General features: G+C 39.4%; 1 protein-coding gene across 1 annotated transcript in view; it reads left to right on the forward strand.

Moving 5' to 3' along the window:
• Positions 1-13,728, forward strand: part of NT5DC3 (5'-nucleotidase domain containing 3) — a 59,582-nt gene continuing 45,854 nt past the window's right edge. The window contains exon 1 of the mRNA XM_008570284.1: positions 1-149. The gene's annotated coding sequence lies outside the window, so the exon portion shown is untranslated. The remainder of the gene's footprint in view (positions 150-13,728) is intronic.

Here is a 13,728-nt window from a genome sequence, read left to right on the forward strand (position 1 = left end):
GGCGGCCCTGCGGGGAGGCTGCGGGACTGCGGCCCGGGGGTGGCCGCTCGCGGGCCCCGCTCGGCCCCTGAGCACGGCCCCCGGGACCGGCCCGGACCTGAAGCACTACCTGTGGGGACGCTACCGCCAGGCGAAGAGCAGCACCGAGGGTAAGCGCCGCGGCGCCCCGAGCCCTCCCCTGCCCTCCGGTCGCCGCCCTCGGTCCCCCACATCCAGCCGCGGTCAGCGTCGCCTCTGCCGGGCGACTCCACAAACTTCACAACTCTTGCCTTTCTCTGGTCGGGAAAGCTTTTTTGCACATTCTTGGGGTTGTTAGCCAGAAATCTGCCTCGGAAGCTCTTTGGGCTGCCCTGGGATTTCCGCAGCATCGCTTGGGGGACAGTCACCTAACGCAACGTTGGGTATTGTCATCAACCATTGGTGATAATAGTAGCAGCCGCAGTCAGGCGGGCGCCGCGGGGCCCTGGGGCGGTGGTCGGAGGCTGTGTTCTCCTTTTTGGTGGGGAAGGACAGGATGTGCTGTGTTTGAAATAGGAGCCCAGGTTGGGAGTGTTCTGGGTTATCTGCTAGCCTCAGCGAGGAGGGGATTAAAAAAGAGTTAATGAATGCATCGTGGCCAGGTGAACATAAAATGAGCCTGGCTCCGTTCTTCTAGGGGCAAGACGGAAAGGGGAACTAGTGAAAACTGGTAAATACAGGTACATTGATGGCCCCTCTGAATTCTTCCCGTAGCCTTCAAAGGAGGTGTCACATCCCCATTATATAGATGGGAAAGAGGAGACTCATGTTTAAGGGAACTAGCCAAGGTCACACCTTGACCTAGGGTATGTCTCAGCCACTAACACACCCGCCTGTTTCTGGCACTGCTTTCCAGGAGCAGCTGACCATTTGGGAGCTGGTGTAAAGGGCCAGCTTTCAAGGAAGCTTCAGAATAGAAATTTATGTATATATGTATATATAAATGTGTATATGTATGTGTGTATGTGTGTATATATTTGGTGGATGTGCCACATGGAGATAGGGCGAGAGTATTTGGTGAGACAGAACATTTCATAGGATCTTATTTTCTGTCTTTTGGCCAGAAGTCAGTTTAATGAAATAAAACCCAATTGGAGTAATTTTCAGAGGGAGCTCAAAGTGGCTAGCAATGCAGAATTCTATGAAACGGTGGCTTATTTTCTTAGTTTACCTCTGCCAAGAGTTCAATTTTGCTGTAGCTTTTGAAGCTGTTGTGCAGTATGGTGGAAAGATGACTGGCTGTGGAGACGTTGGGAACTGCAGATCTTAGGGATGAAAGAAATAGAGATCATCTAGCCCAGCTTTTGGGCAGACAAGATTTTTTAAAAATTGAAATCTTTATTGAGGTAATTGTAAATTTACATGCAGTTCTGAGAATTAATATAGGGAGATCAGGCATATCCTTTCTCCAGTTTCCCCCAATGGTAACATTTTGCAAAACAGTAATACAGTATCATAACAAGTATATATTGATACAGTTCACAGATCCGAGTCCCCTAGTTGTAATTGTGCGCACATATGTAGTTCTATAGTTTTATCACATGTAAGTTCGTGTATCCACCAGCACAGTCAAGGCACAGAACAGTTCATCACAAGGATCCCTCATATTGTCTTTATAACCACAGCCATCTTCCTCCTGATGCTTTTCCTTGTCCCCACCCTGAAGCCTTATCTGTTCTCTGTTTCTAAAATTTTGTCACTTCAAAGTGTTATGTAGATGGAATGATACAATATATAACCTTTTGGGATTGGCTTTTTTTCATCGAGTTTAATTCCCCAGAGTTTTATGTAAGTTGTTGCATGTATTGTGTCAATAGTGCTTTCCTTTTTTTGCTGAGTAGTTGTCCATGGCATGTATGTATCACAGTTTAACCATTGTTCACTTGTCCTTGCTCCCAATCCCTGGCTCTTACAAATAAAGCTGCTATAAACATTTGTGTACAGGTTTTTGTGTGAATGTACACGTTAATTTCTCTAAATGCCATAGAGAGCAATTGCTGGGTTGAATGGTTAATTGTGTGTTTACTTTTATAAGAAAGTGCAGGCAACATTTTTGCTATTGTGATTTTATGAATAAGGTTTGCTGCTTGTTGCTTGTGAGAATTGGGGAGGTCATAAAGCTTCAGTTTCTTCATCTGTAAAATGGGGATGCTGGTAGTAGGGTTTTGCTGGGGAATGTATGTCTATCCATGAAAGGTGTTTAGAACAGTGCCTAGTGCATGAAACAGCCGAAGCATTGGGTACTAAAGATCAGCATTTGACCAGAGTGTGGATTTTGGTGTGTGACAGTCCAAGGTTGACTTTGGAGTGTGACAGCTTGTGTTACTTTCCAATTGAAATACAGGGCTAACGTGGGGGTTTTTGTCTGGGTTTGGCATCCACCAGATGCTCAGTTGATAGTAGCTATTATTATTAGTTATTAAATAACTCTTAGTCCTAGACACACATTTAGTAAGAGGGGGAGGTGGGTTATTTAGCTTTAAGGTCTAGGTCTCCTTCTGTTTCAGGCAGTGCCGTGACTAGCTGTGCGGCCCTGAAAAAGTTACCTAATTCCTCCTGGCTTTGGTTTCTCTATAAAAGGAGGCCACTGCGCTAAATAATGCCTGTCTCTTTATGTGTTACAAGTATTCGGTGTACCTCATCCCTTCTTCATGCCTTCAGCGCATATGCATGTGGTTCCTATCACCCCTGAAAATGTGGGGACTTAATCAGACTTTTCCTTCTTTGTCCTGTCTGGGGCCCTCCCATTCCTATCCCACTTTAGCTAAAGAATGTACGAGCCTTCGTGCCCAACTTGAGTTCATTCAAGAAGCATTCACTGGGCACTCAGCAGTGGGTTTAAAGTCTGTTGATTCACTGACGGATGAGTCTGAGAGGGAGGGGCCCACAGAGGCTGAGCCTGTGCGGAGCAGTAGACCAGTGTTGAATGGATGGGGAGTCAGGTGACAGTCCAGCTTGGGGGAGATAAACCGGCCCCAGGGGCTCCAACAGCAGAGCAGATGACTGCTCAGGGACGCAGGAAATCCTTGGCAGAGGCTGACACTTGAGCTGTGTCTTGTAGAAAGGAGAGGTCAGAAAAAATACTGATGTTCATATAAAAACATATAGATCCTTTTTTTCCCCAATTGCAGGAGGACAAAGGAATTTTTCACTTTCTTTCTGACCATTTGATCTCTTTTCTTAATTCAATCTGTTCAAGGTCTCTTGCCTTTGAAGGGCTCCCAGAATGAAGCTTGCATAGGGAAGAGATGCTTTTTATTCTTTTTTTCTCTTTCTCTTCCATCCTTCTCTTAATTTTAATTAAATTGAAAAAGAAAAAAACTTAATTTTTTTAGATCAGTTTTAGATTTACAGAAAAACTGCATTGTTTCTGTAAACACTATACCTGTTTCCCCTCTTATTAATGTCTCACATTACTATGGTTATATTTGTTACAATTAGTGAACCAATATTGATACATTATCCAGTGTACCCAGATTTTCTTAGTTTTTTTTCTTTTTTTAAAACTTAATGTCCTTTTCTGTTCCAGGAAGCCCTCCAGGATAGCACACTACATTTAGTTGTCATGTATCATGTTTCCTTTAGAATATAACAGTTTCTCAGACTTTTCCCTGTTTTTGGTGAACTTGACAGTTTTGAGGCGTACTGGTCATGTAATTTGCAGTGTCTCTCATTTGGAATTTCTTCCTTTTTTTTTTTTTTTTTTAACTTGAGACTTCTGGAAGTGTAATGTTTATCCATCCTGTATCAAACGTAGATCAAAGAAAAGGTGCTTTGTATTTTTAGGAAAAGAAATATTGGTTTCTAATCTCTAGCAAAAATATTAGGTGTTGCAATTTTCCCTTAGAACAATGGTTTTCAACAGGAATTGTTGCGGGCAGTTTTGCCTCCCAGGGATGTTCGGCAGTGTCTGGAGGCATGGAGTCTATTTAGTTTGTCACAGCTGGGGGTGAGGGGATGCTGCTGGCCTCTAGTGGGTAGTGGCCACAGATGCTGCTAAACATCCTACACTGCACAGGATGATATCCCATCACAAAGACTTATCTGGCCCCAAATGTCAATAGTACCAAGGTTGAGAAACCCTGTCCTAAAATGATTAATTCTAAGAAATCATTGTGGTGATTATAATTTAAAGGGCTGATATGTTTGTGTGTGGTCTGTTTTCTGTTGTGCTGTACATTGTATATGTCTTCTTTGAACTTAATCCCTCGCCTTGCGTGTGTGCTTATCAGATAATTAGCCTGTCCTGTTGTGTACAGAATGGGAGCATTCCTACTCCTCCAAGAGGGGTTGCCCCAGCTTTATATTTGAGAGTCTAGTGTATATATTTTTTTCTTTGGAAGTAGTCTCAGAGCCTTGTCTATTTAGAATGTTTGGCTCCTTGGCTGGGGCTGTAGAGTACAAAGGTACTTCAAAAATTCGTGGAAAAATAGAATTAAAAGATAATACAAATCTTTCCATGAACTTTTTGAAGTACCCTCACATATAAAGTTGCAGAAAGAAGTATGGCGATTTGTGTGAAGTGTTAGAGGCTCTTATAGGGTATTTGAAGTTCTGGGTTGAGAGCATTTAATAGTCAAAAATTATGAATTTAGTGAGGACCGTGTATAGCACAATGATGTAAGCTTTGTATATATAAAATAAGCATAAGATACAAGGACCACAATAATGTTATATATGATATATAATATAATAAGTAATAAAAATAAATGTGAGTTCCTTAAAGAACTGCAGTGGGTTAAAGAGATACTCTTGAGATTATTTTCAAATTAGACTAATATTTCTCAGATTGTATTCCATAGTCTTCTGAGAGATGTAGCTAAAGAAATGTAGAAAATAGGGCTGGGCTGTTAGTTCACTTGGGAGAGTGTGGTGCTAGTAACAGCAAGGTCATGGGTTCGGATCCTTGTACTGGGCAGCCGCCAAAAAAAAAAAAAAAGGATATGTAGAAAATATATGTTCAAGAAGCTTCTTTATAGCTGGGCTTTTCGGAGCTAGCTTCAGAACCAGTGATTCAGAGCCTTTAAAATGCATGAATCTCCAAGAGGGAGGATGTAGGTTTAGTGCTTTCCCAATAAATTTGACCATGGAACCCCTTTTTTGAGGTAATAACTCTATTTTGAGGTTCTAAAGAATACACTTGGGAAGTTCTAATAATATGTCTAAAAATATATACTCATTTGTTAATAATGCTGAAAGATGCTTAATTGTAGAACTAGAAGTGTGCTTTTCCTATGCAACAGGGAAATAGAATAGTGGAGTCAGGGACCCTTTGAGAATCTGGAGAAAGCTGTGTATTTTGTTTTTAGAAAAATAGAGATATTTGCACTATTATACATAACACTTGCACACACACAAACTATTTCATATATAATTTCCAGGAGGTCCTGGAGCATCTTGGTCTCTTCTGGTGACCCAGGGCTCAGTGAGTCCTTCTGTTATCCTTTAAGAAAGTGTGAAGGACTGAGATGTGATGGAATACCTATGGAGGCAGAGCTTAGCATGGGGGCTGTTTTCTAGATTAAAATATGCACTGAAGATCAAGAAGCCTTCCTGGAATAATGATATGTTTTTGGCCTGACTTTTGCTGGTGAGTGTTAAGGTTTCTGTAACCGTTAGGGAGGTAGCTGAATGATCCATCAGTTGAAATCTAGAATTCATTTTCACTTTTCACTGGAATGTAAATCCTAGGTAGCATGAAGAGGAAGTGAAAGGAGATAAAATGTAAAAAGGAGATCAAATGATAATTTCATTGCTGGCCTTTGAAGGCAAGTAGAATTAAAAAAAAAAATTTAGTAGTTCTCAAACTTGGTGGCATATCAGAATCACCTGGGGAGCTTGTTGGCCCTAACCTAAAAAGTTCTGATTTATAAGATATGGAGGTAGGGCCCAAGAATCTATATTTTTACAAGCTAGGTCTGAAAGTCAATCCTTTATCAAACTTTTAAAGGCATTTGGAAACAGGTATCCTCTATCTTTCACAAGTTCCCCTTTTGGACTTTGGCTTCCAGCAATCTAGCAGACCAAAAAAATAGTCTAAAAATTTTTTTGTATAGAAAACCCACATGCTGGGGCCGGCCCGGTGGCGCACTGGATAGTGCGCCGCTTGGGAAGCGCGGCGGCGCTCCCGCCGGAGGGTTCGGATCCCACATACAGACCGGTTCCCGCTCACTGGCTGAGCGAGGCGCGGGAGCAACGCTGAGGGTTGCAATCCCGTTGCTGGTCCCCGGTCCGGTACAGGGGTAACACTGAGGGTTGCGATCCGTTGCCGGACACGGAAAAAGAGAAAAAAGACAAAAAAAAAAAAAAAAAAAAAAAAAAGAAAACCCATATGCTGGAAAAAGAATACAAGACTTTCTTTTGAATTCATAACTGAACTCTGAGGAACTGGAGAAATTCCAAAGACTGATACTGAAGAGGGACCTGAAACCAGAATGGTGAGCAGCCCTGAAGGTGCTACTGTCCTGGGAGCATTTGTTGGGCTTTCTTGGTTATGTCTGCTGGGAGAGAAGACAGCCTTGGACACAACCACGTACATTGTCTGAGACTCTCCTGAAATTTTGGAGGCCACAGAGTGCTTCTTTCTGTGCAGGGAGACAATAGGGGAACCTCTCTGTTGGCCTTTGCTCTAGATTGTTTTCTGTGTGTGGGGGAAGTTTGTGGAAGTCTCCTATGACCTTGTAATCACAAGCTAGTCCTCGTATGGGTTTGGTTTGAATTTATTATGCTTGTATGATCTGGTGATCCCAAGCTGAGAAATTAAAAATGAGTGATAGTGAGCTGGGACTTCTGGTAAAGCAAATGCAAACTCTTCCTGGATGAATAGACCTTAAAATCAGGCCTCCCAGGATTTTCAAGATTAGATTAACCAGATAGGAGCTCACAATCCAAAATTTAAAAATATGCAAATAAACCAGCATAAGTGAGAACCAGTGGAATCAGCAAACAGTGGAATTCGTATGAGCAGGACTTCAGATATTGGCATTATTAGGTAAAGACTATATGTAGTGGTACCTGATAATGTTTAAAACTTTTGGAGAAATAAAAGATGAAATTGAAAACATGAGCTAGGATTACAAAACTACTGAAAAGATCAGGTAGATTTTAAAAAGAACCAAATAGAAATTCTAGAAATTAAAATTTTAATCCTTAAAATATTTAGTGGAATGATATATTTTATTTTATTTTATTTTATCAACATAGAATGTAGTTGATTTTAACTTGCAGATTAGGCAGAAGTAGAGAAAGCATTAATGAGCTGGAAGTTAAATCTGAGAAAATTGCCCAGAATCTGATACCATCAAAGAGATGAATATTATGAAAGCAGTTGACTCAATGATGGAATGAGGTCTCTAATGTATGTCTAACTGGAATTCCAGCAGGAGAGAGAGAAAAGGAAATGGGGGAAGAGGCAATAATCAAAGGAATAATTGCTGAGAATTTTCCAGAGCTAATGAAAGACAGAATCCTCAGATTTTAGGAAGCACGACAGATTCCAAGCAGGATTAATAAGAAGTAATATATACAAAAAATGAAGAAAAGAGCCAAAAAGACAGATCCAAAGGCATAGTAGTTAAGAGTACAGACTATGGGGCAAGCATATCTGGGTTCACATCCTAATTTCAGCACTTATAACCTGTGTGACCTTGGGCAAATGACTTCTATGTGCCTCAGTTTTCTCATATGTTGAATGGGGATAATAATACTTATCTCATAGGATTATTCAGTTTAAACAAGTTAATATATGTGGAGTTCTTAAAATAGTGCTTGGCATATAGTAAGCCCCACGTAAATGTTGACTGCTATTACTAATACTATTATTACTACTACAAAGGAATGGGAGACTGATAGCAGACTTTAGAACAGTTGACAATGTCTTTTGAACTTTTTTTTTTGAACAGTGTCTTGAAGACAGTAGAATCACCTCAAAGTGCTGAGAGAAAAATGTCAATTTAGAATTGTACACCCAGCTCAATCATAATTTTTTTTTTTTTAAAGTGACCAGTAAGGGGATCTTAACCCTTGACTTGGTGTTGTCAGCACCACGCTCAGCCAGTGAGTGAACCGGCCATCCCTATATAGGGATCCGTGGCTTTGGTGTTATCAGCACCACACTCTCCCAAGTGAGCCACGGGCCGGCCCTAAGTCATAATTTAAGAATGACAGTAAAGACATTTTTAGATAAAAACCAAGAGTTTACCACCAAAAGAACTCTCTAAAGGAACGTCAGAAGGATGTATATGTATCAGGAAAAAAAAAAAAAAAGATCCCCAAAGGAAGGTTTAAGATGCAAGAGAAAATGGAGAACAAAGAAAGTTGGTAGGTATGTGAATAAATCTAAACAGATATTGACAATGTAGAAAACAATCTGAAAGAAGGCAGGAAAGAAGGCAAAAGGAAAGAAAAAGCAGGAAATAGCATAAAATATGATGATGGAAATAGTACCAGATATATCAGTAATCATGATAAACTCAGATTAAAAACCGGAGTGTGAGATCAGATATAAGAAACAAAGTCCAGCTGGGTACTGTTTATAAGAGACACACCCCGAAACAAGCATGTAGAAAGGTTGAAATAGAATAGAATGGGAAAAGATATCTTGGGTAAATGCTAACTGAAGAAAATCAGCAAGTTACTAATATGGGACAAATGCTGAAATGCTATTAAAAGGAAATACTGTTAACTACAGGGCGGGTTGTGGACTGCAGTTCCTGGGCCAGTTCTAACCTGATGTCTGTTTTTGTATCTTAAGCTTTGTTGGAACACAGCCACACACGCTTGTTTCCTTTTCAGGAGGGCCTCCTTTTGTTGGGTAGAGTTGAGTAGTTGAAGCAGAGTCTGTATGACCCCCCAAACCTGAAATATTTACTAATTGTCCCTTTGTAGAAAACATACGTTGACTCCTGAACTACAACTACACATATATACCAACCTGGATGACTCTCATAAGAATAATGTTGAGTGAAAAAAAAGCAGGTTGCAGACATGTGCTACTTGTAGGGATACACATGTATGTGGTAAAAGTTTAAAGAAATGCAGGCGAGGGATAAACACCAAAATCAGGGTAGTGGTTATTTGTGGGGCGGAGGAGAATGCAGGTGACAATTTAAGGGGTTTTGTTTCCCGCTGGATGGTGAGGATGTGGCTGTTCTTTGGGTTCTCTCTGTACCTTTCTTTATGTCTTAAAAACAGCATGATACTCTCTTTAAAAGTCGTCTTTTGTTTAGGCGTGTGATGTTGATGATCCTGTGGCCACAGGAGAAAGTGGCAGAAGGGCTTAAAAGAAAAACATGCCACATAATTTTCACATTTTCAGCTAGGAAGGAAATTCCTAAAACAAGAGAGAACCTTAGACTTGGCAAGTGGCAGGGCCTCTGGAGGGCAGACCAGTCCTCTGCGGGAAGAAGGGATCCCTTTCTCCATAGGTCTTGTTAATGGCCATCTGGCACCTGCTTGAGTTTGCCATGTGATCACGGGACTGCCAGTTTTATTTTGGATGGCTGAGTCACAGAGAAGAATTCTAATTCCCCTTCCATATGATAGCTTCTTAAATATGAAGATGGCGATCATGCATCATCACTGTGACTCCCCTGTGACTTCGTTGTTTTGGAAGCTCATCTTTGCATTCCCTTTAGTTTGCTCATAGCCCTTTGAAGGTGAACCATTTGGTTCTGACCACAGGAATCCATGTGTGATCTGACCAGGCCAAAGAGGAGGGAAGGGGTGGTGTCTTCCACAGTGAGCAGCGTATTTCTGTCAGGACACCTTAAGAGTTCAGTGCTGGGTTGATTCTTGTTAAGTTTGTGGCCAGCTAAATACCGACTTTGTCCTTCCTATATTGACAAGATATATTTAGAGAAAGGACAATAGAAAATAAAAAGATTTTTGAAAACTTCTTTATGATTTCCCAAATGTTAAGAAAATGCGTTCAGCCAGTTTAAGAAGAGCAGCAATTCCCCCAGTGCTTCTTTATGTGCTTGTCATACATTAGCAAGTGCTCAGAAGAAAACGATAGTATTTTATTATTTAGCAAATACTGCAAATATCATGCACATATACTGCATGTTACAGTTAAAATAGTGCAAGGAGAAAGAGAGGCTAGCTGATTGACCAGGCCGGGTTTTATAGGAAATTTTTGTGCTTTAATGGGTGGATCCTTAACTTTGAATATATCCCTCATCCTTTTCATTTACTAGAGTTTTGAAGTACTGTTCTGTGCTAAGTGAATTTATAAGATATTGATATATGAACACGAACATAATTTTAATTTATGTTTGGGGATTTTTTTTGATATGGCTCAGTTTTCTAAGTTTTTCCCTTGATGCTAAATGTACTTTTCTTTTGAGCAAGTAAGTTTTTTATTTTTTTTAATTATCTTAAGATTAGGTTGTCATTAAACCATCATTATATTTAATTTTATTTCAAATGTAGTTGCATGTAGTTTTATTTTTCGAACTTTAGGAAATGCAATGGATTTCTGTGGGGTAGTCAGAATTACAAATATTACAGGGTTATAAGAGGTATAATTTTAACTTTTGGTGGGAGTAGTACAAATGTCATGTGCATTATTAGTTATTCATATGAGTAATTCTATTTGTCATGGATTGCTTTTTCTTGGAGATAATGTGAAATATGTAAACTAATTGGAAAATGAAAGTTTCTTTTTAGATTAATAGATGCAATAATGATGATTTTTGAGTTGCCTCTTCCTCTGGGGGCATGCCCAGCTCTTTGTTAAGGTCCTCTTGTCTCTTCCTGTCAGTGTGACATTTGTCGGTTTCCCCAGTGTCTGTGATGTTGCTTATTACAGAGCCTGTGCTTTATTATTTATTTATAATCCCTGTACAGTGCCTGTACAGTGTTTGGCACATAGTAAGTGTGGTAAGTGCTTATTGAAAAAATTCCTGTGAGTTTAGTAAGAGGGAAAACCAGTTAACAAAAATACTACATACTGTATTATCCCATTTATATAGAATTCTAGAAAACACAAATGAATCTGACCAAAAGATGATCAGTAGTGGCCTGGGGATGGGCAGGGGTGGAATTTAAAATGGTGTGAGGAAATGTTTGGAGATGTTAGATGTGCTTGTTGTCTTTATTGTGGAATTTAGATATGCTCATTGTCTTTATTGTGATGATGATTTCACATGTGTCAAACCTCATCAAACTGCATATTTATGTGTAACTTATTATATATTATTTGTACCCTATAAAGCACAGAAATAAGAGAAGGGCTGTGGTTTGGCCTGGCTTGAGGGCTAGTACAGGGGCCATAAGGGTGGCCCAGCGTGAGTCAGGTGTTCTCCCCTGGACCAACATCTGCGGCTGGTGGGGCAGGGCAGGTTCTCAGAAGAACCTGGAATTGTGCTTAGAGGTGCAGAAGGGTCATTTCTTATATCAGGTTTGGGGTGCGCTGGGCAGGTAACCCCATAAGTGTTCGCATGATCATGAAAAGGGTGCCTTGGGCAGTCTGATCTTAGCATCTACTATTGGACTATTGCAGAAGTGGAAATGATTTATAATCAGATGAAACAGTTTCTGGCCAAAAATAGTTGTATTCACATCGCTGAGGTCTAATAGTAGCTCATTCTTATGAATTGTCTGTATCTTAACCTTGGTCTTCGAAGCCTCACTTTCTAGTCAACTCTTTTTCTCTTACTGGAACTAATTAGCAGAAAGGATATTAACAGTAGGCAGTACGATATCATATCACATTTGTTGGCAGTAAGCATAACATACCAAAACATTAAACAAGTGTGAAATTTGCATTATTGTCAAATTGTTCCCTAACGTATCAGTTAGAAAAATTCACATTTTTAGACAGCTATTAACAACAGCAGAACTGACTGTCCTGCCTGTGCCCAAGCCTGGCTTGACAGAAGGAAGTTGAACATGGTGAAGGTTGCTAAGAGAGATCACCTAAAGTAGGGCTGTCTTGTCATTTTCACTGGCAATTACAGATACAAAGTTTAAAGGTTTAAAATTTGAATATAGTACCTTGAGTTCACTTGTAGTGGAGGAGAGTAAATACTGCTCCTACTTTGAAACAAACAGTACCTATACTTATTTCATATGTTTTCAATCTACATGTATACTTGTAAAAGAAATTTTGAAACCTTGCTGTTTTCAATCTACATGTGAACTTTTCAAAGAGAACTTGAAGCTAAGTTAATTATGAAATAATTCATAAAATATTTATGAAATATAAACAGAAGTTGATATTTGGTCTAAGTAGGGAAAAACAAATATTTTAATTCTGCTCTAACTTTTGTTGATTTAAGAAGATAGAAATATATTACGAAGAAATGTGAACCCTGAGCTGTTAATCTCATCTCATCTTCTTTTTCCTCCTCTGCAAAATGGGCATAATAATTATTAGCCACGAGAATAACTTATTGATGCATTGAGTGCTGGAAAGATTCATAGAAAGCTTAGAGGCTTTCCCCCTGTTTTGTAACCTCTCAAATTCTCTAGGGAAAAAAAAGTTGTTTCCTTCTCCATTTATCCCTCTTCCATTTCTTCTTCAGGCACTTCTGATCTTTTTTTAATTCTTTTTTAAGAAAACAGGTGGAGATCTAGGGCATATACCAAAAGGAAAAATCATAACTAAATTAAATAAAGAAAAATGTTATCTTAATGTCTCTGGGATTATGGTTTTTTGCATTAACAAAAGAACTGAACTTTAAGGATTTCCAAGTATGAACTTCTCCCTTTGATTGTTTTCTTCTTAACACGTTTTGGTTCCTGAGTTCAAATATCCGAGGTGTATGTTTGGGCCTCCAAACGGAGCATGGTTTTCCCCAGTTTTTCCTTTATTAATACCACTGTAACAAAATCTTTGTATATAAGTCTTTATCTACCTCTCTGAATATTTCCTTAGCATAGATTCTTAGAAAGATAATTACTGGATCAAAGTGTATGAATATTTAAAAAAGTTTCTTGGTACTTATTGCTGTGGTGCTTTCCAGAAAGCCTGCACTAATTTATGCTCATAAGCAGCAAGGAGTGAGGCTGCCTAAGTCCCGGCACTAGCTCTGTGTTCTATCATTACAAACAAAATAAGAATAGAATACCTTCAAAAACAACACACACAAATAGCAAGAACAACACCCGTGACAAAACCACCACTGCAATCTGACAGGGGGAGAATGACATCTTACTTCGATTTCTTAGACAAGTAACACAAGCTTATTTTAGAAAAACATGCAAATGGCATACAGTAGAACTATTTGTAATTCCACCTATCGGGGAGAGCTACTGTTAACTGTGTCTAATTGTTTTAACTTGCTTTTTTGATAAACAGAATGGTTGAACGTTTATGTTTGGTAGCCATTTAATGTCCTTTCTTGCATGGATTTTAATATTAAGGATATTAGTTTGTTGCTGTTTGTCTTTTAATTTTTTGTCCCTTCCCTCGAATTACTATTTCTGGATACAGAGATGTTAAAAAAATTGTATATTGTAAATCTGTTGATACTTTCCTTTGGAATTTATTCTGTCACCTTTTTTTTTTTTAACATTTGGAACGTTCTATTCAGAGATAAAATAAATAGTAATCTATATATTTTTCTACATTTTTAATGTGGTTTTTTTTTTTTTTTTTTTTTATCTTTTTCCGTGTCCGGCAACGGATCGCAACCCTCAGTGTCGCCCCCGTACCGGACCGGGACCGGCAACGGGATCGCAACCCTCGGTGTTGCCCCCGTGCCT

This window comes from Galeopterus variegatus, unplaced genomic scaffold, assembly GCF_000696425.1.
Source record: "Galeopterus variegatus unplaced genomic scaffold, G_variegatus-3.0.2 Scaffold588, whole genome shotgun sequence".
Lineage (NCBI taxonomy): Eukaryota > Metazoa > Chordata > Mammalia > Dermoptera > Cynocephalidae > Galeopterus > Galeopterus variegatus.